The sequence below is a fragment of the Archocentrus centrarchus genome, chromosome 19 (assembly GCF_007364275.1).
Source record: "Archocentrus centrarchus isolate MPI-CPG fArcCen1 chromosome 19, fArcCen1, whole genome shotgun sequence".
NCBI classification, from domain to species: domain Eukaryota; kingdom Metazoa; phylum Chordata; class Actinopteri; order Cichliformes; family Cichlidae; genus Archocentrus; species Archocentrus centrarchus.
In genome coordinates, this window is record NC_044364.1 from 9,970,107 (window position 1) to 9,995,549 (window position 25,443).

General features: G+C 40.6%; 1 pseudogene; it reads right to left on the reverse strand.

The window, feature by feature from the left end:
• Positions 1 to 151: 151 nt before the first annotated feature.
• LOC115797988 (integrin alpha-M-like) lies at positions 152 to 24,919 on the reverse strand (annotated as a pseudogene).
• Between the last annotated feature and the right edge of the window lie 524 nt (positions 24,920 to 25,443).

The following is a 25,443-nucleotide window of genomic DNA, read 5'->3' on the forward strand; positions in this document are numbered from 1 at the left end:
ATGAAGTGGTACGAAGGGGGCCCCAATTCAAATTTTGCTTAGGGCCACTTCAAGGCTGAGACCGGCTCTGGTTGTAGATAACAGTCAATCAGTGAATGAGGGAGTGATTCACGACACAGCAAGTTGTTTTTTGTTTAATGAATCAAATGTGGTAGCATTGACATTTCAACGTGCCATGTTCATTCCTAAAGATATCAGGATGGTCTATATCTTTCACATACATTAATTACACGTCTACAAATGTGATCATTGTTGTTCTGCTGGGGGTGCAAATGCATCACTCTCTGGACTTGGACCACCTTCTGCATTTTCTTGTAACATTTCACTGTATTTACTCTTGAAAAATCCAGCCTGGGAGTGCAAAGAAAAAGACAAAAAAATGCATCAATTATGCATTACAATTGCATTAAAAATTAATGAAAATATCTGCAGTGTGAGAGAATATAAAGACCTTTAAACTATTTTTTTAAATTGACAGGTTTTTTTTTTTACAAACTTTACAGCTTTGTAATTAATTGGAAAACTTTAAGAAGAGTCTTTCACCTTATACAGGCCAGCAGTGAGTAAAGCCAGTAAAGCCAACCCTCCAGGGATCCTCAATGATCTCTTTGGTGAACTCTGGCTCAGAATACACTTCTACTCTGCCTCAATCTGAGAGATGAGGTGACAGGTTGACACTTCAAGCTCTTGCATAACAAGATAAACAAGAGAAAATAATTTGTAATCACCTTGCGAACTGGAGGATTGTTATTGACCCTGTTGAAAAGTAGATGTACTGGTTTTTGTCGTACTCCAGACTGGCTGTGCTGTCAAGAGGAATTTGGCAGATTGAAGTCCAATCTAAAAAAAAAAATGAGTGGGATGAGTCTAAATTATTGTTCAATTTAAGACAGAAATTATTATAACTGACATATTTTTTTAGTATATGTTAGGATTGTAATTCAAATATGTAATCAGCACAGTATTTAACATATTTAACACAACTACCTGCTTCTATCCATGCTGAACTGAGGTTGGCAGATATTTTGTACATCCTGCTCTCCTGTATTCCATGAAGTGTTGCACTTGAACCACTCCGCACCTGGCTACAGAGCAGTCCTGTGGGTGATTTAAGAAGAGTGGATGTAACACAAGCTGTAATCCAGATGTAATATGAATTTATGAATCTATAACACAGTTAAATGTGCAGGTGGGTGCACAAGTGCAAAGTCGTACTACCACAAACTTTATCCTCTTGTATCTTTGGACAAAATCTCTGACACCTGGTTCTTCATCATTTCTCCTCTCGACAGTCTGCAATCTGAAATAATACATTTAAATTAATATCAGTGTGATTGGTCCTAATTTGCCAAATCACATTGATCCCACAGCAAAGTTTGGAAACTTTGACATATATATTACCTGCAGACTGCTCAAATCCACCCAAATGTCTTTTTCACCAAGCTTCACTGGAACCCTGATCACCACAGCTTGAAATTAAGCGCTCTGATATCATTTGGTACCTAGAAGATTGGAGAGAAAGAAAAAAGACAGCCAAGCGTTATTATAGTTATTATAGTTATTATAGTTATACAATATATATACAGTCATACAATCATTTGTATTATATTTTATTTTATTTTATTGTACCTGGATAGATTGTTTGAATGTTTCTGCAAATTATTCATCCCAAAAGTGAAATTGTTGTAGCTGAGGGAGCTTAAACAGACATATTTTAAACATTAAATGAATACTATGTTATAAAACATTTGTTATTTTATAAAATAATTTGTTCCATAGAGAACAATACATACTTTTCAAATGTCATAAAAATGCTGTACTTCCACATCAATCCATTCTTTTTGTAGATTTCACTTATAGTGATATTCTCCTGATTTCCACTGAAAGAGAGAAGTGAAAATACTTTGTACTGTGTCTGTGGGACTATTGTTTAAATAAAATGAAATGAGCATCTGTACCAAAGGAACAGTACCTCGTGGCATTTTGCCGTGACAAAAATCTTTCTCTCAAGTTGACTGTTGTTTCAATATCATAGGAGACAATGAAGGAGCCTTAATCGAAAAAAAAGGTGAGATCAGATTGACTCCTAGATTTGCCAAACTGCAGAAGTGAGAAGAAATAATCATACAACTTTCCCACCCCCACCCTGAAAGAAAAAACAAAACAAACCTTAGCTTTGCTCTTGAAAATTGGCTTGTCAATAGTGCAGTCTGTGCTTCCTCGTGATAAACATCTTCACTGTCTAATGAAGCTGCACTCATTCTTCCCTTGATTAGAAAAAAAAAATGACTTGCTGTATGCATTGGGAGAGCCAGCAGGTCAGGGATGAACTGATACAGACTTGATCCTGATGCCTTACCTGCTGAATGGTGAACCTTCCTGTAGGAGAGAACCAGCTGGGTACGTGAGAATAACACGACTGTTTTATGAGTTTTTCCCCGCTGTTCTCCACTGTGACTGTTGACTTCCAAAAGCTCATCAATGCCCACTTTAACCTCTGAGGATCTGGCAGAATATGAGAGAGATGAGAAAAAAAAAGGAGAAGAAAAAAGACTGCACCGCAGACCCGTCGCTATTGGGCGGGCCCCTAGGGGGCCGAGCCCGCCCACTGATCACGCTTGGCCCGCCCTGGCCCGCCACACCAAACCAGATCACTAATCAAAGCTAATAATAGTGGTGCCCCCCTGTTGGATTTCATAAGCCCCCATTAAGACTGAGATCTGGCGACGGGACTGCTGCACCATGAGGCTAAACTTATAAGAGGCTAAATATAGTGTACCTTTGTGTTGATGGCTAGCATAGCAATAATGACTGTGCTAAAATTTTGGTGCTAACTAGGAAGGTGTAGTTACCATTTTAATTTACTCAGTTAACATTCAAACAGTTGCTAATTAGCACAAAACGTAAGAAACAACTGATGTTGCTTTATGAAAAATCCATCAATTTTCTGACACTGACACATCCAGGTTGGGGTCATGGTGGCAGCAGTGGAGATGCCAGGAGTTCGCTCTCACTGGCTACCTCCTTCAGCTCATCCAAATGGGCACTGAAGCATTTCCCAAGCCAACCAAGAGGCATAATCTCTCTTAATCAGGGAAACAGGCAGTGGAGCAGGCTTGTCACCTTCAGAGGCATCCAGGAAAGCATCCTAGTCAGATGCCCGAACTACTTCAACTGAGTTGCTCATCCTATCTCGAAGGGAGAGCCCAGCCCCCCTTCAGAGTAACTCATTTCTGCTGTTTGCATTGACAATCTCATTCTTCCCGTCCTCACAGCTCTGCAGGTGAAAGTTGGGACATTGATCCCACCAATAAATCAGCAATAAATAAATCACTCAGCTCTTTTTTTCTACCAGAAACAGATCATTGCAGTGTCCACATCGATTGCAGATGCTATGTCAGTCTGTCTGTCAATCTTCCACTCCACTGTCCCCCATCATGAGCACTCCACCCTTTTCCAGGCTGAGAACCATGGTCTCAGACTTGGAGCCGCTGATTCTCAATCCAGCCATTCACACTCTGCTGTAAACCACCCTAATTGCACTCTGAAGCTCATAGCCTGATGAGGCCAAAAGAACCGCATCATCTGCCAAAAGCAGAGACATGATCCTAAGGCTGCCAAAGTGAAAATCTGTCATCATATGGCTGTGCCTAGAAATTATATCCATAAAAGTTATGAACACACTGCACTTGACCTGTCTGTACCTGTCAGCTGCCTCCTGAGTCCCACAAAGCCAACCAAGCTCAATAGGACTTCCTCATCAGTTTGTTTGGATCCTTTCATCTAGTTCAGGGATTAGCTCAATGATATCACCAACTGCCTTACAACCACAGCTGCGTTCAGTGGCTTCAGCAACACAGGTGTAGAACACAGTCCACTTGGACTCAATGTCCCTATGCCTTGACAACTTCTGCCAGAGGTGGGAATTAAAGATCTTGCTAACTGGGGCTTCTCCCACACTCACCCAGTGCACTCTAACTATATGTTTAGATGTGCCAGGTCTTTCCAGCATTCTCCCACACAGCCTCCAACTCACATCATTTGACAACTCTGCTCATCTCTTTACCCAAGTGTCCAAGACATGAAGCTGCAGGTCTGATGATACAATGATAAAAATAAAAAAATCAATCATTGACCTGTGGTCTAGGGTATCCTGGTGCCAAGTGCACTTATAGACAAACATATGCTTAAGTATGGTGTTTATTATTGATAGCACAGAAGTCCAACAATAAAATACCATTCAAATTCAAATCGGGCACACTGCTACTTCCAGTCACAGTCCTCAAAGTCATACTGTCATTGCCCACGTCAGTATTAAAGTCTCCCAAGCACGGTAATGCACTCCCCAGGAGGAGCGCCTACAACCACCCCACACAAGACTCCAAGAAGGCTGGGTACAGTGACAATCGGGACCCATTCTCTAACCCAAATGCACAGGAAAGCAGCCCTCTCATCCAACAGAGAAAAACAAAGCAAGGGGATACAGGTATACCCACCCCTGGCTGCTGTCTCTCACTGATGGAAACTCCAGCGTAGCACAGAGCCCAGCCCCTCTCCAGCAGACTGGTTCCAGAGCCCAAGCTATGTGTTGAGGCAAGCCCAATTATAGCTAGCCAATACTTCTCAGCCTTAAGTACCAGCTCAGGGTTTTCCCCCTAAAGAGGTGTTGTTCCATGTCCCTAAAGGCTGATTTATCAACTGGGGGTCAAACTGCCAGGACCTCCACCTTGATTGCTGCCCGATCCACAGAGCACCAATCTGTTATGGCCTCTATTTCAAGTGGTGAGTCTGTATCGAAGCAATGCCACTAACAGGGTGTATATGATGCACTGACTATGGGATGTGTGTTACTTTAAACTAGATAATACAAAATAAATAATAACCTGTTTTTTACTTCATGATCAGGTTTAGTGTGCAAGCTCTTAAATCTAACATGTTACAGTACCAGACACACAAGCAAAGCTTAAGTTTTGTAACTGCATCTCACCTGGTGAAGTTGAAATCCACTTTTAGTTTATCAACACATTTGTTGTCGGTGCCACAGTTGATCTCAAACCCTAACTATGGAAGAGAACATGATGGGAAAAGTATTTATATTATACATTATTTATTCACTATAAAGGTGAATCCAGCAACCACTGTACAGTGGATGTTCTGCAATCTAGATGGGCTTTCCTGCTGTTCTTTCTGAGAACATAATTTGTGTTAATATTCTGGATCCAATTCTGGAAAACATCTTAGTCCAAGAAACCTGTCTGTCCAAGGTGTAATCTCAGATGGAAGCACACTTCATAAGGTAAAGGCTTGTGTATTTTCAATTTGATTTCTTTCCAAGTTGACATTTGCCACTGCTGTTGGAGCAGCTGAGAACTTCACAGGTTCTCCCAGTGTCAAAACTAGAGGTACATACTGTGGAAAGTAAAGTTAAAAATAGAAAACTGCACTTTTTAGTACAGCTTGCATTTATGGCAGCAAGATGCCACTGTAGTAATGCTGACTCATTTACTTCAAGTACTTCAGTAGAAGTCTCTCCACTAAGTACTGTCAACTGCAAGTTAAAGGCAAAACTAAAGCTGTTTTCTGCACTAAAGACTAGGTTCAGTTGTCTCATTAATAAGGTGTCTTTAAAGGTCACTTACGGGATAAATGGTTGTTGTTTGAGCCTGCTCAGCAAGACTTGGTCTAAGATCGTTTGAGGGCAAACCATCAAACATGAATTGTAGCTCATTGGAAAGTGCACTGAGAGCATCTTCGGGACAGGCCTGCAAGAAAAGAGCAGAGTTTTACTTAGATTCAGTTTTGAAGGACTATTAAAAATAAAATGGAAGTCAAAAGCTTCTGTTTACCAAATCAAATTTCACTGTTCATATTAATTTTTTTTCTGTTGTTTTTATTAGGTTTTACCTCAATAAGGAATTTTACAGTTGAACACTGTTTGCTAGTTAAGTCAACAGTTACTGATCCAGACTGCTCTCGTTGTTTCCCACTGATGTAAGCTCGGTTTTTTGGAGGTTTGCGAGTGGCATCCAGTGTTAAAGTATAATTAATCCTTGCTTGAGCTGCAATAAATAAGACATTAAAATGTTACAAAGGAGCATAAACACAAAGTTAACTGATGGGCAGTAGCTTTTTGGTGTAGAAAAAGTGAGGAGAATGATGAACCTGTGTTGACTGGAGACACTCTGCTCATGGTAAAGCAGATTGTAGCTGTGTTTCCAGTGGTTTTGAACAGTCTACATTCTGAGTAGGAATTTGGTTTGGGCTGAATGACACCTCAGCTTTCACCATTACTATGGCCCTTGATCTGGAAAATAGGAAACAACATGAACAATTATAATTTTGAACATTATAATTTTGGTGTTCTGACCCGAATGCATGACTAAATTAATTTGGACAAACCTCAGTAAGACAGCTGTGCCCTTTGAACCTACTGCTAAGTCAGGCAGTTTATCACCACTCTGGTCAAAAGATGACTGACTGATTGATAGGCCAAAGAACTTCAGTCCTGACTGAACCTCAGAGCCAGTAATTCTCTGTGTACATGGAAATATTTTTATTACCAAGCTGCAGATTGCATAGATATTGACTTTACATGATAGATGTATTTAGTCATCTTTGTAGCCCTTTGTTGTTGTGTACTTGTGAGTAAGTGTGGCTGATTCTTCTTCCTTCACTGTTGAATATGTAGATGCTGCCTTCACCATCATTCTCCAAAGGTGCTCCAACTGCCAAATCCCTGAATCCATCTGAGTTTAGATCAGGCAGCACAGCAAGAGAGAGCCGAACCTTCCTTTGACAGCTGCATGTCCTCTGAGTATTAACGGATGATCAAAATTACACTCGACAAACTGAAAGGAGGAGAATATTTTATGGTCATTAAAAAGTTGGCAAATAAAATGATCAGTTTAATAGCAGGGCATCAAACTGTGATTTACCAAACCAGTTAGTCTGCAAACATAAACTCTTCCCTCTCCATTAGGCTCCATGTGCATTGGGGCAGATAGGAAGATTAGATCAGTGATGTCATCATTATTTATGTCCATGGCACACACCTCTGCCCCAAAATATTCACCAGTCTGATACTGTGTAAGCATTAATGAAAAGAATCACTTAAAGGAAAATAAAAACAGTTTTTCTTTGAGAAAATAATTTATACATAAACTTAGCACAAAAAGTAAGGAAATTTTTATTTGGTCGATTATTTCTTTGTTGTAACAATGGTCCTTGCCAATACATCCTATACGTCTGGAAAGCCTGTATATTAAATGGCACCACATTTGTAAGGGAAATGCATTTGTGGGTTGAGCAGCAGGGTTGAGTATGTGGGTTACGCCCACCAAAAACTTGCCAAATGCTGTCTGCCAATGCCAAACAGGCAACAGCTTTTGTCATAGGGCGGCATCTCCCTCACTGGAAAAAATAAGGCTTCTCATCATTGGAGACAATCTCAGTGCAGAGAAATATCAATATGAGATTCTGCAACTAGTGGCAATCCCATATCTCGACAATCTGGGAACTAATTCTATCCTCCAAAATGACAACCCTCACACCAATATAGTAGGGTTTATCAGAGACTACCTCCAGAGTTTGAATATTTCTGCGATCAGTTTCATGCCAGAGTGACCAACACAACAACACTGGCTGACTTAAGACAAATGCTGGTTGAAGAATGGGACGCCATCCCACAGCAGTGTGTGACCAAGCTGGTGACCAGCATGAGGACGAGGTGCCAGGCTATTGTGAAACCACTGTTTGTTAAATCAGTAAACGGTTAAGATTCAATGGCAGAATAAGCTGTTTGGCATTAGCAGAGAAATTTTGGCAAGTTTTTCATGGGTGTGGCCCACATACTCTACTCCACTGCTCAACCCAATAATGCATTTTACAAATTTGGGACCATTTAAGGGGAAATAAACAGTCTTTCCAATGGTATAAATTTTATTGCCAAAATGCACAACAAAGAAATAATTGACCAAACAGAAAGTTCCTTCCTCTTTATGCAAAGTTTAGTTTACAATGTTATTCAGATCTATCTTACTGTAAATACATACTTGGGATGAAAAGGGTTCAATCTTTTGGTTTTTCAAGCTTTCTCTGTCAACAGCGATCACAACTCCTCTGTGTTATATCTTGGAGCACCAACAATTGTCAGAGAGCCACTTTGGGTTTTAGCAATTGCCATGGAGTAACCTAGAATTTAGGTAGTCAAAAGGGGAAAGACAGATTAAGACTCCTTATTGCTTCTTTTACATTTTGTCAACTTTTCAAACTGATTAACATGTTTGGATGAAAGAAATGCAGCAGAGCTGTGAATATACATGAACACGCTAGATTGTTAAAAGTGTAATATTCTTACCAAGATAACTGTCAGGCTCCAAAGACACATCCTCATATGTTTTCACCTTCTGGCCCTCTGTTGTGTACTGCATGTAGCCTCCCTTCCACTGGTTTGCACCAACAATAGACATCTGAATTCCCTACAGTGTAGACAGAAAATGTATTTTATATATAATTTATTTTACATTGAAAACCTGGATTCTGTTCAATTGTATAACTGTCTGTTTGCTTTTAAGTAAAAAAAAAAAAAGTGCAACACAGGCACATGTGAATCTGGTTAAGATGGTACTGGTGAGGTCAGCAGCTGTCACATTTTTTCTGTATATATTCCTTTTTGCCTTAATTTTTGATTTTATAATTTTGCCTGCTTTGTGTCATATCACGTATGACAGACAGACTCTTTTAAACATTGGAATACAGAACTCTGGCTGTATTCTGAGACTTTTTTCTCCTGACCTGGCTTGGCCTCGGGACATCCTGCACCAGTGGGCCAGCTCAAACAAAGGAGGGAGCGTGGCCACCAGATCACACACAAGGCCCCGAGGGAAAAGAGCCAGTGTAATAGAGAGGCTGAGGCATAAAGCAAACCAAACACCACTGCCGAGCATCCTGCTGGCTAATGTCCAGTCATTGGATAACAAGCCGGACGAACTTAGGGCCACGATACAGTTCCAGAGGGACTTACAGGACTGCAACATCGTCTGTGTCATGGAGACATAGCTGACCAAACCATGCCGTACAGCTGCCAGAGTTCTTCAAAGTTCATTTGCATGGACAGAACAAGCGAGTCTGGGAAATCAAGAGTAGGAGGTGTGTGCCTAATGATTAACTGGAGCTCCTAACCCTGAAATGCCGTCCCCTGCTACCAGCGCCGTCTGTATCCCACCCCAGGTGGACACGGACACTGCACTATCTGAGCTGCATGAGGTTGTTTCCACCTATTGGGCAAACCAGCGTGATGCAGCTCTAGCTGAGGACTTTAGAAGTGCAAACATGAAGAAGGTGATACCGGAGCTTACTCAACACATCAACTGCCCCAACAGAGGAGAGAGGACTCTAGACCACTGCTACTCTCCATTCAAAGAGGGCTACAAAGCAAAGCCTCTTCCCCTCTTTGGGAAGTCAGAGCACACCCTTGTCCTTCTCATGCCACAATACAAACAAAGGCTCAGACAGGAGCCCCTGCTGTCAGCAAAGTGACAAACAGAGGTCACTCTGCAGGGTGCTTGGATTCAGGCGACTCAGACATGTTTCTCAGCATTTATTGGAAAAGTTGTTGATGACACTTCGCTTAGGAGCACCATCAACACTTTTGCCAATCAGAAGCTGTGGTTGGATAAATCTGTCCGTGACGCTCTGAGGTCCTGCAACGCTGCCTACAACTCCGGCCTCACCTCTGGGAACATGGAGGACTACAAAGCTGCTTCATACAACGGTCGCAGAGCGGTGAAAGAGGTTAAACATCACTGCAATCCAACATCATCATTAAGTTTGCTGACGACAGGGCCATTGTGGAACTAATCTCCCACAATGAAGAGACAGCCTACAGAAGGGAGGTCTGAACGGACCATTAGAACAACCCTGCCCAACCTGCAGGACATTTACACTAAGCAGTGCAGGTTAAGCGCCATGAAGACCCTAAAACAGCCCAACCACCCTGGACACGCTCTCTTTTCCCTCTTTCCATCAGGCCTGTGTTACCTCTGCCTGAGGACTAAGAGTGAAAATTGAAGAAGAGTTTTATCCACAAGCCAGGCCGTCTTCTCAACTCTGGACCCTAAAATGCATTATGCACAATGTAAATTGTTCTATTATATTCTATATAGTGTGAAATACTTATTTTTATTGTTCTTATTATATATATTCTACTTATTACTGGATGCGGGTACAAAATACATTTCACTGTGCATTGTACTGTGTATAACTGTGCATGTGGCAAATAAACCTTATTTTATCTTATCTTATCTTTCTATGACTAGACTGTGTGGTCACTTTCTGGTAGTTTTAATTACCTCAGGCACAAAAGCTGCACTGAATCCCTCTTGAGACATTTCCATTTTCAGTGAATCGCCACTGTTTTTAGATCCTGTAATAGAAAAACAGATGAAACTGTAAAAGGCGCACACAATACAAAAAATTCCATTTACAAGTTAATTCTTTTATTATGCTTCACATAGTAATTTCACATGATTTCTTTGTTGTTTATTAGAAAGTGTCTGAGCATTTGTTTAATTCACTAATGTATAGTGACAGGCTGGTTAGCTTGAAATGAAACACTATCAGTATCTCTAATCATTAATAGAATGTATTATGTATTATTTTAGTGGTTTTGTAGTGGGTTACATAAAAAAAATCAAACATTATTCCTTCAATTCCAGGAAGGAACACAAACCCCTTTGGGAGGGGCAAAACTCTTGTGAATAACAGAGCACCTGAAAATCATGTTTAATAAAATGTAATCATTTTCATTTTTGAAACAATTACAGGAATTTTAACAAAGTTGCAACAGTAACTTTATGTTTGTACCTTCAATTGAGAAAATTTTGTCCTGCAGATTCTGTCTTATTATTTCAAGTGCGTTGAAGTTCTCCACTCGAAACACGTGTTTGTCTGAGGGAGACGATGCAATGGTGTCCAGTTCTTCCTTTGCTGCAGGTTTGTTAAAGGCATTCCCCACCTAGGATTTCAAAATATGCTTTGGTTGTCATACTATGAAAAATGATTTGCTCACGGTACATAAAAAGTTTTTATTCCATTTGTAATAAAATTTGCAGACAGAATTATGCACACTAACACTGAATAGAGCCCTAATGATGATAACAATTATCTCATGCTGTAAAATAATACTTACACTTTTTTTTCTTTTATTCTGAATTGGCTACATTTGTATTATCCACACTGTCTATGTTTCTGTCAAGGCTGAGTGTGGATGGGGTCCCCAGATTCAGATTTAAAACAAAGGTAGGCAGAATGTAAATGTATAATGTACCTTTAATGAGTAAATGAAGATAGTCCAAGGAAAACAAAGTTTAAAAGGTAATTATATCCAAGAGTCCGGGCAAAATCATGACAACAGAAAAACAACCAACATCATGGGGTTGGATAACTAATGCACCAACAAAGACAGAGAGGAAACTGAAGCTACTTATACACAAGAAAGTGATAACGGCTGTTGGAAACAACTGAATACTAAACACACAAAACAAGGTGTTACCAAAATAAAACTAAACAGTAGACAAATTAAGAATCAAACTAAAAATGATTAATGAATTAGAAGTCAAACGCAAAGCACTAAGTCTGAGACCCAGGAACCATGGCGGTTTCCATCAGTAATTCTGCTTTTTCATTTAATTAAATACACTCTATGGACAAATGTGTATATCCAAAAGTGTGGCCACCCTTCTTAATGTTTGAACTCAGGTGTTTTCGATCCCACTGCCACAGCTCCCAGGCGTCTCGAGAAGTCTGTTTGACATTGTCTTTGTAATAAACCTTATGTTATTTTATAAAGACTGTGTTGCCCAAGAATTCCTTCAAACACAATATCATGGCATCAATATCAAGAAACCACACCATGTAGTATTTGCAAAAGAACAGGTCATTCTAAAGAGCTCACTGAAAGAGGGTGGCTGAGTGCTGGGGTGCACAGTGTGCAAGTCAAAACACTTTGCTGACTGAATAACCTCCTTTGGCATTAACATCAGCACAAAAACTGTGTACCGGGAGCTTCATGGCATGGGTTTCCATGGCCAAGCAGCTTCTAAGGATTTCAAGAGTGGGTGAGCCATACTTTTCTCCATATAGTGCAGCATCATGTGACTGAAGTCTGACAATGAGCAAAACACACCATCAGTATGAAGCTCAACATTTTGCAAGTTTAAATAATGGAAGTACTTACCCCAATAGCAAATCGAAAATGTTTTCATTCTCTGCTAGCTGTGCTGCACCTCTCAGATCATTCCTGTCATTAGATTCTCCATCTGTAATTACTATCAAGACCTTCTTCACATTTGGTCTAGAACCACTTTGTTGTGTGAACACGTTTTTCCTGTCAAATAAAAAAAAATTTAATTTCAGCAAGAAACAGCTTTTTACAGTATATCTTGTGGTCATAGGTTAATTTGCATGATTGATTGTTATTTGAGCCTGCATCCTTCTTCTTTAAAATGATCTTTCAACATTACAGAGATTTTTGTACCTCACAAATCAAGCTAATAAGTTCACTGGACTGCTTCATATTATTGTATCCCTTACACAACATATCTGATGGCCTTAGCTGTGTGAGTAGATCCACCCTTTGACGTATTTCACTGATATCATTCTCCACTGATACAGATGAGGAAAATTTCTTCAAATAAAAATGAACCTGTGGTGCCCCTGAGAACTGGGAAACAGAAAACTGAAAGAAGAGATTAAAAAAATATTTAAAACAAATAAACCACTCTTGTTTTATGGTGTTAAAGAAGAATGTAACTATTTTATGTCTTTGCTAGGACTAACAGTGGGACTCCAGTGTCTCACCTGTGCATCACTTGAGAAAAATGACTGGATTATATCTTTCAGAAACTTCTTCATTGTTCGAAAATCAGTACCATGTATGCTGCCTGAACCATCCAACAGAAAGGCAATGTCTGATTGCAGCGGGCACTCTGTCAAAGAGATGATGGAGAACTGAATTTAATTTTTATGGGTTAAACTTCTGAGCCTCTCAGTAACTGGACTATAAATATCACATACTCAGGCAAACGTCTCTTTTTTTTTTTAAGCCTGTCATGTCTGGCAGTTTTTGCAAACAGACAGACAGACAGACAGACAGACAGACGACAGACAGACAGACAGACAGACAGACAGACAGACAGACAGACAGATAGATAGATAGATAGATAGATAGATAGATATAGATAGATAGATAGATAGATAGATAGATAGATAGATAGATATAGATAGATAGATAGATAGATAGATAGAGTTTATTTGTCACATGCACAGTTATACACAGTACAATGCACAGTGAAATGTATTTTGTACCTGCAACCATATATACACACATATAAATAAGAAGAATACAAATAAAAATAAGTAATTCACACTATACACTATATACTATACACTATACTCTATATACTATACACACTTTTACATGGAACTATAGAATATTATATTATTTACATAGTGCAATAATAGTCCAGTTAGGGCTCAGAGTTGAGCAGACGGATGGCTTGTGGGTAAAAACTCTTCTTCAACCTTTCAGTCTTAGCCCTCAGGCAGCGGTAACGCCAGCCTGATGGGAACAGGGAGAAGAGAGAGTGTCCGGGGTGCTGGGCTGTTTTAGGATCTTCATGGCCCTCAGCCTGCACTGCTTGGTGTAAATGTCCTGCAGTTGGGGAGGGTGGTTCTGATGGTCCGTTCAGCTGAACGAACCACCCTTTTTAGGCCCATGAAGTCCTGCTTAGTGCAGTTTCCCATCCAGGTGGTGATGCTCCCACGCATGATGCTCTCAATGGTGCAGGTGTAAAAGTTCCTGAGCACCTTGAGTGGGAGCTTGAAGTCTCTCAGCCGCCTGAGGAGGTAGAGACGCTGTCTGGCCTTCTTCACAGTGATGTTTATGTGATGAGTCCAGGACAGGTCCCGTGAGATGGTCACTCCCAGGTATTTGAAAGTGTCCACTCTTTCCACCTCAGCACCACTGATGACAAGTGGATGGTAGTCCCTCTGCTGCTTCCTGCTGAAGTCCACAATCAGTTCCTTTGTTTTGATGACATTGAGCAGGAGGTGGTTATCCCGGCACCAGTTCTCCAGGCGGGAGACCTCTCTCCTGTAGGCTGTCTCCTCATTGTGAGAGATTAGTCCCACAACAGCAGTGTCGTCAGCAAACTTGATGATGACATTGGACTCTGACGTGGCCACGCAGTCATGGGTGTACAGTGAGTACAGCAGAGGGCTGAGCACACAGCCTTGGGGGGATCCAGTGTTGAGGGTGAGAGGAGGATGAGGTGAGGTGACCCACTCGTACCACCTGTGGTCTGCTGGTCAGGAAGCTGTGAACCCACCTGCACAGGGATGGGCCCAGGCCCAGGTCCAACAGCTTATGCTACTTTCCCACCGCCGAGGTTCTGGAGCCGGAGCAAGTTCCCGTGCCAATCCCAATGAACCGGCGAAACGCTTAAGAACGGGCCCGCGTTCCCACCGTGTTTCTGTGAACTGCTCCTTTACGTATGAGTGTGGGCGGGTCCTCGTCTGGACACGGAAGCTGAAGCGCACAAACGTGGGAGAACACGCTCTCCTTTCTTGTGCTGCAAATACGTTTTACGGTCCAAACCAAACTACTGCAGCATCTGTGTGCAGCACAGAGGTAAACACAGACAGCGATTAGAGCAAGACGACAAGTACGCACTTTGTGTCCTTTTATCTGTGATATGAACTGATACAAAGCAGCAAGTTCAGTCTTAGAGCCCAACCAAATTCACAGCCGTAAAAATCGCTTCCCTTTTCTCATGTAATACACATGTAATATGGTAGAAAACTTGATGTTGAGACGGCAGAGTCTCGCCCCTCTGCCGCTTTCGGCACGGGTTCCTGGTTTCAGACCAGCTAGTTTGCGGGGCCGGAATTGAACCCGTTTTTCGGCCGAGCACCGAGTGCTCGGTTCAATTCACGGCTCCGGCTCCGGAACCCTGTTGGTGGGAAAGAGGCTTTTGAGACCAGCCCTGGAGGGAACTATGGTGTTGAATGCTGAGCTGTAATCTACAAACAGCACTCTCACATAGTTCCCTTACTGGTGTCTATGTGCGAAAGGGTCTTGTGGAGAGGAAGGTTATGGCGTCATGATCCAATTGTTGTACCAAACATATTTGCTTTTACAAGAAGAGCTCTATAAGTTCTCTATAGGCTACTCTTGTTAAAGTTTGTCACGCTTTCTTTTATTAATTTTATTCTTTCGTTGTGATTATTGTTCACACATATGACTGCCAGGTCTAACAGGCAGGAAAGAAAGAGTAAGAAGAAGAGAGGGACAGAAGAAAAAAAAAGGAGAAAACAAAGAAATAAGGGGATAGAGCTAGACACACACATTATATAATATACACACACACACACACAACACACACACATATATATACATATATACACACACATATATATATACATATATATACATATATATATATATACATATATATATATTAGGGGTGGGACTTTAACGCGTTAATTTCGATTTAATTAATTACGGGGAAATTAACGCGTTAAAAATTTTAATGCATTTTAATCGCACTTGCACCGTGGACGTTTCTCAGTGAACGAGTTCCCGGCATACAGATTATATCGACGCACAATGTCCAAATTAGGGGCCGCATCCTGCGAAGGACCCGGCCCACGTCTTTCGCAGCCCACGAACACCACAAAGGCCGGAAGTGAGCGGCTAGCCTTCATATCAGCTGCCGTCACCTCTGCGTAGCTCATGTCGCCTAGCAACCGTGAGTGAGAAGCACAGCTGTGTAAAAGCAGCTGTTAAACGGAGAATGAACTTTTTCTCCTTTTTGTGGTTTAATTTTAAGTCTTTAATTCAAAAAAGCTGTTAAAACAAGCATAACACATTTCAGCATCAAGGAATACAGCTGAGCTAATGATTAATTTCCAACTATAACAAGTGAGACATTAATGTTGAATAAAACTATCCAGTTATGATGCTTAACTTTAATTTCAGGTGTTTGCTTATCAGAGGAGCACTTCCACCCTTCATTGGTCTGTGTAGTAGACTGGTGGGAAAATAAACAAAATTTTGAAGTTTAAGCTTATGTATATGATTCATTCATCAACTAAACTTAAAATATTTCTCATGTCAAATATTGAAATGCGATTAAAATGCGATAATTCGATTAAAATTACAAAGCTTGTAATTAATTCGATTAATTTTTTAATCGAGTCCCACCCCGTAAATAGAGACAGAGACAGAGAGAAGAGAAGAGACAGAGAGGAAGAAGAGAGACAGAGCAAGAGAGAGAGACAGAGACAGAGAGAGACAGAGAGAGAGACAGAGAGAGAGAGAGAGAGACACAGAGAGAGAGACAGACAGACAGAGAGAGAGAGACAGACAGAGAGAGAGAGAGAAGAGAGACAGACAGACAGAGAGAGACAGAGAGACAGAGAGACAGAAGAGGAGACAGAGAGAGGGAGAGAGAGAGGGAAGAGGGAGAGAGAGGAGAGAGAGGAGAGAGAGAGAGAGAAGAGGAGAGACAGAGAACAGAGAGAGAGACATAGGAGAGAGAGACGAGACAGAGAGAGAGAGACAGAGAACAGAGAGAGACAGAGAGACAGAGAGAAGAGAGAGAGACAGAGAGACAGAGACAGCAGAGAACAGAGAGACAGAGAGAGACAGAGAGACGAGACAGAGAGATACAGAGAGACAGAGAGAGACAGATAGACAGAGAGAGATACTATATACATATATATACATATATATATATATATACACACACACAGCTCTTTACTTTAGTTTTAACGTGTCTGAGAAACGGCTGCATTTCCGGTCAGTGTGGGAGCCGGCTTTTGATTGTGAGCGTTTTTTTCTTGGAAGTCGCAACAACAGGGTGGGGAGAGGGAACAGGCACCCCACACGGTAGAGGGAGAGGCTCCTTCAACGCTCGCTCGGAGACCGGAAAGAGCCAGAGTTAGTTGCGCTTTACATAGAGGCTGCACGCCGGAACGGCGAGGAAAATAAATGACAGAAAAAGTAGAGGACAAAAAAAAGTGTGTGCCGTTTGTCACACAGTGTGTCTGCTAGCTAAAAGAACAGCTGTATTTTACGGGAGAGCAAAGAATGAGATAACTTCACTCAGATGGAGAAAGATGGAAGAAAGATGTAGAAACGTCCTCCAAGGAGCTACTTTTACTTTCTTACTTTGAGTAGATTTCAGAGCCTGTACCTTTTTATTTTTACTTGAGTACAGAAGTTGAACCAGTACTTCAACTTTTACCAGAGTAGTTTTTAACACAAGTACTTGTACTTCTACGTAAGTACAGAATGTCAGTACTTTGGCCACCATGTATACCACCATGACCACGTTTATATTGTTACCTGGTCATGGTGTGACAGTGCATTTCAGGCCATGTTATGGAGTAACACTAATTAAACTAATTACTTTCTCCAGTGAGTACTTAACATAATGCACTACTTAAAAAAAAAAAAACTGTAAAAAGTAATGTGTAATACATCAGTTTTTTAAGTACAACACCAACACTGATGATTTTGAACAGCACACAAACTCCATGCATTAGAAAGAAACCAAAGGGTCTTAGTCTCCTACAAAAATAAGATTTTATTTTCCTAAAAATCTTGTGTGTCTGGATTGGCGTTTCTTGCATTGTGTATAACCTGTGTACTAAACAAACTACCAAGCTTAGTTTTATTACCTTGCCCACCAATTAAGCAGAGCGAGTAGACCAAAAGAGACAAAGACAAAGAGCTTCCTACTTCAGACTGACTCAAAAAATATTTTGTGGCCTAAGGATAAAATTAATTTTCATTCTGTAGATTCTGTTGATGAATGAAGTGCAAAGCACCGCAGAAAGGCCCCTTTTGATGACATTTCAATACAGGAGCTCACTTATTAAACAGATTAACTGAAGTAAAACTTAGGGGGGGGGACTTTATTTTGATGTGGACATGATTTCTAACAATGTCTAGACTTGATGTAAGAGATTTTCCTTGTGGTTATTTAGGGAGTATGGCAGTTCGGGCTGTATATTGCATCAAAGCCCATGACTGCAGGTTTGACCTTGTCTGTCAGCTTTAGTCCACCAAATCATACATTTAGCTGGAAGTCATTCTCGTTTACAACTGAAGTGATCTCCTTTTCCAAAAAATTGACCATTTGCTTCATTGGTATTTCTGACTAACCGTTGATTTGTGCTTAAATATATAAGGTAAAGTCTCAATGCAGTTTCAAATGATTTGAGATTCAAAGACAAAGACAAATGATGGTAAGACTAATGTTCAAGTATAAAGTCCCAAATTACCTTGAAGAGAAGAGGGTATGGGTTGTCCATATGAGTTAGAACGGTCCATATGAAAGCACACACCATTGTACATGGGTGATACTTTTGCAGTCCTTTGGAATGGTTTGGACCACACACCTGAGAGGAGACAAAGTCAAGTTGTCATTAATATAGTAGGCTGATTATTTTTCTGTCCCGTAAACAATGGTTCATTCTATATAAGATCAACTCAAATCTGAAAATAAATAATAAAATAAAAATCCCTCACGAGCAACCAGAAACTGCTGATTTTATAAAAATAACTTCATTTAAAAAAGCCATGCAAAATTTTACAATAGTGTAGGCCACGTAACATGACAGAGAAGGGTCAGGCACATAGTGTGCAGAGGTCACCAATTTTCTGCAGAGTCAATCACTACAGACATCCAAACTTCACGTGGCCTTCAGATTAGCTAAAGAACGGTGCATGGAGAGCTTTATGGTTCTGTGGCTGAACAGCTGCATCCAAGCCTTACATCCCCAAACACAATGCCAAAGCATCCGATGCAGTGGTGTATAACGCACTGCCACTGGACTCTAGAGCAGTGGGGACATGCTCTCTGGAGTGACAACTCACGCATCTCTGTCTGGCAATCCGATGGATGAGTCTGGGTTTGGTGGTTGCCAGGAGAACAGTACTTGTCTGACTGTATTGTGCCAAGTCTAAAGTTTGGTGGAGGGGGGATTATGGTGGGCAGGGGCGCAGCTATATACTTTCTGAGGTGTATGCGGACACATTTTTAGGCGCCCCCCCCCAACCCCCCAACCCACGTGCATACACACACCAGGGTTCTAGCCAGAAATTTCATCTGCACATTTTAACTTCCGTACTGGCAGTTTTTCTCTATGTCACATGTGTCAGACCCAAGGTCTGCGGGCTACTTCCGGCCCACGATCTAATTTTATACGGCCAGCAAGATGATTTCATATAGCTATTATTAATAGCCAGGGGGTAAATGTGCTCCCACCACTTATACTACAAATCCCACTCACTGCAACAGCTGCCAGCAGGCCAAGAACTGTGCACCCGTTTTCCGTATTGCCGATTGATCAGTGATCAGCGGATAAAACATCAGTCAGCACTGTTTACAGTGACACAGTGCGATGAACTGCCTGAGGAAATCTGTCAGTTCATAGACAGTGAAGGAAACGGCACCAAAAAAAAAAAAAAAAAAAAATCGCACAAACCAAAACCAAACCAAACCACAATAGGTGTGAATTACCACCAGATTGTGGTTATAGTGAGCGTTTCTGGTTGGGCTACAGCTGAAGTAAGGAAAAAATAACAGCTTGACATTCTCTGCACAGTGAGTAAAACCACACAGACAATGGAGGCGTGAAAAAAATTTGTCAGCGATGATCCACTCCTGTTAAATCATGCCTGAGAAATTTTCATTTGATCTTCGTTTTTCTTCTTACTTCTCCTCATTCATGCTGGATGTCATTTCGATTTCTGTAGCCGCGGAAACCAAGTGCGCCGCATGAACCTTAGGGACAATCAAACGTGCACATTGTGAAACTTTCCCTCCTGTGGTAGATTGTAAATTGCAGTGAAATAATAAGGAGGGTAAGCAGCGATAAAAGCAGCGATCTAGCCGGTGCGGAGTCCGCGGGGCGGCTCCTGTTTGCTAAATGCAGTGAAGAGGTGAAATCCTCAGCCGACTAAAGGATCGTCTCAGACCAGGCGCTAGCTGGAACCTGTGCGCACACACACACACACCACCCCATCCGCATCCTCTCAACATTTACTGCTGTTCATTGTGTGCAATCAATTATTCATGGACTTATAAAATACAGACTTCTATGAAATAACTTACGACTGTCTTGGGGACAGGAGGAGGTGGAGGTGAAGGAGCGCAGGGGCGCCTAATCAGCGCCGCGCCTCTGTTATTGATCATGTCATATGCACAGCTGTTAAATACAGAAAATGCAACTACAGAAATATTTTCCCACATCGTTTTGGCGCCCCCCTCTTGTGCGGCGCCCCTATGCATTGCATATAGTGCATACCCCCTTTTTGCGCCACTGATGGGGGGGATTGTTTTTCAGCAGTTTTGCTCGGCCTCTCAGTTCCAGTGAAATGAACTCTTAATGCTTCAGCATACCAAGACATTTTGGACAATTTCATTCACCCAATTTTGTGGGAACAGTTTGGGGATGGCCCTGTCTTATTCCAACATGACTAAAACCAGTGCACAAAGCGAGATCTATAAAGACATGGATGAGTGAGTTTGGTGTGAATGAACTGACTGGCCTGCAGAGTTCTGACCTCAACCTGATAGAACACCTTTGGGATGAATTAGAGCAGAGACTGCGAGCCAGGCCTTCTCATCCAACATCAGTTTCTGACCTCACAAATGCGCTTCTGAAAGAATGTCTCTGGAGCTTGAAAAAGGCGACTGGACTTCTTTTTTGTTTCTTGAAGACGTTTCACCTCTCATCCGAAAGGCTTCTTCAGTTCTCAACCAAATGGTGGAGAGACCCAGGTATTTAAACCCCTGTGGGCGTAGTCCCCTGGAGGTGGTTATGACCCTCTATTGATCATGTGCTTGAACACATGTGCCCAGGTGTGAAGGGGGCGTGGGTCATATTTAATCAGTGGTTTCAGTTGAAACCAACTTAGGACTCCGCTCCATTGTTTCCTGGGCACATGTGTTCAAGCACATGATCAATAGAGGGTCATAACCACCTCCAGGGGACTACGCCCACAGGGGTTTAAATACCTGGGTCTCTCCACCATTTGGTTGAGAACTGAAGAAGCCTTTCGGATGAGAGGTGAAACGTCTTCAAGAAACAAAAAAGAAGTCCAGTCGCCTTTTTCAAGCTCCAGAGACTACTATGACCTGGATAACTGAGAATCTACACAGACATATTCTGAAAGAATGGTTAAAAATTCTCAATACCACACTCCTAAACATTGTGGAAAGCCTTCCCAGAAGAGTTGAAGCTGTTATAGCTGCTAAGGGTTAGCGCAAGGGTAGGGAACTCCAGGCCTCGAGAGCTGGTGTCCTGCAGGTTTTAGATGTGTCCCTGATCCAGCACACCTGAATCACATATAGAAGTCATTAGCAGGACTCTGGAGAACTTGACTGCAGACTGAGGAGGTAATTCAGTCATTTGAGTCAGGTGTGCTGGATCAGGGACACATCTAAAACCTGCAGGACACTGGCTCTCGAGGTCTGGAATTCCCTACCCGTGGGTTAGCGGGTATCATATTAAACCCTATGGATTAAGAATGGGATGTCACTCAAGTGCATATGTGTGAAGCCAAATGAGTGAATTCTTTTGGCACTATAGGTCAATATATTTGCCCAATGTCCTATGTGAGTGTTTATGAATTGGAAAATTCATGTCAAGCTAAAAATTTGTATGGCTTCATTAATCATGCAGAAGTTATGTACGCTCAAAAAAATTAGCTGATTTTATGAGGGACAGGTGTGAGGCACAGTGATTTTTATAACACATCAGAAACATAGAAGACAGAGGATTTTGATCCTCAGTGATTTTAACAAAGCACTGGTAATGTCTGCAGTTCACCAACTCACCACTGCGTTTTGTGTTGTGGGATCACTTTTTATTGTCAAACCAAGGGACATGTTGACTGCAAAACCTGGTGCTGTATGGAATGCAAAGCATCACAATTAAAACACATCTCTGTTTGACATGACAACTACTATAAAGAGTATCTTCTGCAAACATTAAACTGCCATAAACAGGAACTTTTAACATCACTTTATATGTTACATTTTCAACAGGAAGTTACAAAAAATAGAATTCAATGTCATTATTACGTCATTTTAAACCTTTTTGACCTTATTGACCTTTTCTTTGCTTGTTTTACTTCGTCAACTGCTAAATTCATATCAGTTTTGAAGTCTGAATGTTACGCACTGAAATATCTTTTTAATAATCTACTCTAACTGTGATTTGATTTCACCAAGTTTCTGTGCCAGGATCTGTGGAGAAACTATTTGATAGCAAAATACTCCCTGTCAGAGTTACAGAACATTAGGACATGACTGGTTACTTACCTTCAAATTGTATATTTTGGCAGTTCTGGGTAGTGGCGGAGCAGTTATATACTTTTCCTCTTCCATTTTGTGAATACTGTTCAAGCGGGGCACTGACGAGCACACTAAGGAATAAATCCAGACAATGATGCAAGTCTAAAAAGCAAACTGTGGTTCAATAAACTACATATAGTTTCATATGTTTTATGTATTGTTTACTTATTACTTTGGGGCATGAAATAGAGGGTTGTTCAAACAATAAATAGCCATAATCTTGAACATGTGGTTGCAAACCCAGATTCAACAGAACAGTGCATGTCCTGACTTACTCTGACGTCTTTGCACCACCTGGTAGCCAAAACCAGCAGCAGAGCTCCTCAGAGTCTTCCAGGCCACAGGATCATATTGAAACAAAGTGCAGCATTTAGTGCTGAGAATTAAAGAAGGAAGAATGTCAGTAATCTTATGATATAGAATGATAATGTATTATAGCACCACTAATTATAATCACCTATTGGAAACTGTATACAGTGCATGTGTTAATTTCATTCTGCTACTTGAGTTGCAGCCACAGTGGGGTTTTTTTTTGTTACCACTAGAGAGCACCAAAGTCAGACATTTTTAAAGTTATGAACATTGTGTCCTTAGAGCAATTTTTCACTTGAAAAACATACATAAGATTTCATTTTGGAATCAGTTTTGTGTCTTTGATTCTTATATTTTACTCCATTTGTCAAAAGCAAATACTGACACTTTAAAAAGGAAATTAGTAATTTAGTAAAGTAAATTTGTCACAGCTTAAGGCTACAGTTATATACAGTTTCAGTATATACTGCAGAATGAACCTGATTATTGCTATATGGTATACATTTGCTTATTTACAGTACTGAAAAATACAACTGGATGGAGAATCCTACTTGCATGTGCACTCTCTGCCCTCTGAACTGTCAGACTGATCAATATGTGCCATTTCTACACATAACAAAAAAAAGGCTCTGAGGGAAGCTGAAAATTACACATGTACATCCCGGAGAAGAATTTACTGTCATGAGAATGTTTGGTTATTAAAAATAATACAGAGAAAGGTAATTGTTTTCTGATATGATTACTGTACAGTGAAAACCTCATCTCACTGCAACCATCCATCCATTTTCTTCTGCTTATCCTGTTCAGGGTTGCGGGGGGCTAGAGCCTATCTCAGCTGACATAGGGCAAGGGTACACTCTGCTACAGGTCACCAGCCTGTCACAGGGCTAACGCAGAGAGACAGACAACCATCCACACTCACATTCCACACCTATGGGCAATTTAGAATCACCAATTACCTAACCCAGAAGTGCATGTCTTTGGACTGTGGGAGGAAACTAGAGTACCCAGAGAAAGCCCATGCAAACATGGGGAGAACATGCAAATCACACCAGAAAGGCCTGGACAAAAGTGGATTCAAACTGAGATTATCATCTTTAAGGCAACAGTGCTAACCACTACACCATTTATTTTTGTCATACAAACAAGCATTCCTTTTTTAAAAGTGCTAAGATCAGTCAATATGGCATCATATTGTTGCAAATTTTGCTGTTTGCTCTATTTTTCTGCATGGCACAGTGTTCAACACATGACAGTTCCCAAAAAATGACAGTTGGGAAAGTTCCCAACTGTGAAATTCCCAAATTTCACAGTTTTGCAAAACCTAATTCTATTCGAAAAACATTTTGTAACACTTACACACCCTCAAGTTCTTCTTTTTCTTATTGCCACAGTCTCTTTTAGATCACTGTATCCTTGATAGGTTCAACAGGAGTTAAAGAAAAGATTATTTGTTCACTTTTTCATATATGTATTTACATTTTCCTTTTTATATTTGCACAGAGTGAATGCAAATTATAGCATTGAACAAAAAAGATAAATTAACAAACACCATTAACAAAGGTGGGTGAAGGGTCAGAATAACTTGGTGGAAAAGAATGATGTGACTCTGGTGTAAAAGGTATTCAGTTTTTGTATTCCTGCACAAAACTAAACGGTACACATGATAACTGCATGAACTAATAATTATTTGGGATCTTAAATCCAGTTCCACAGTTTTTGGGTTAACAATTAATAATTTTGTTTACTATAGTAAAACTGTTTATGAAATACTTTTTTACTCAGTGCACTTCTATAATTGAAAAATAGCTGAAGATAAATTTACAGTCAGAAAGCTGACTGAGCTGATCACACATCTGCGGGTAGTTTGGTTCACAGAGGACAAAATGCAAATAAGGAAATAACCATCACAAAAGTATTTCTAGATGATGTGGTTTTACTACTAATCAGTAGTCCCTGCTGAATTCTAATACAACAAGAAATAGTTTTGATTGAAAAATGCTGATCTGCTGTGTGTGTTAGTAGAAACACAGTTTACAGCTTTGTTTTCATATAATGCATATAATAGTTTCACTGTTTGCAGACATTAATAATTACAGAATGAAAGACAAAATCAGAAGACGCGCACTTGTCTTACCTGACAAGAATAGCGTTGCACAAATTATCCAGTCCATTGTGCTCCTCTCATGAAAAATAAACAAAAGTGTGGATTTTTTTTTTTTTCTTTGGACAGCTGAGAGAGGTGTGACTTCTGCAGAACAGGAGTTGTTGAAACCAAGAAATGCAGAAATCGCTGAGTGACTGATCAAAGGTAAGGCAATCGTTTAGAGCAATTCTCTTGTAGGAGGAGCTCCAATAATTACAACACTGTCTGTTCTACAAAGAATAAAATTAAAAACCTCAATAGCAACATTAGTAAACAGATCAGTTAGCTCATTACTTTCTGGTCAAGCATATGAAATTGTAATCATAAATAATAGCACCTAAATGAAAAGCTGGTTTTACTCAGTTAAAACGCTATTTTTGTTTACGGGTGGATGTGCTTTCCTATTGTAAGTAGGAAAAAAAACTTGAATGAGAGTGCAATTTTGATTCAAAGCATACCCCAAACTTATAAGATTTTCCATTGGGTTTTGAACTTTAAATCTTTTCATATTCAATGATATTAAACTCATTTTTTTCCACAGTTTTCTGCACC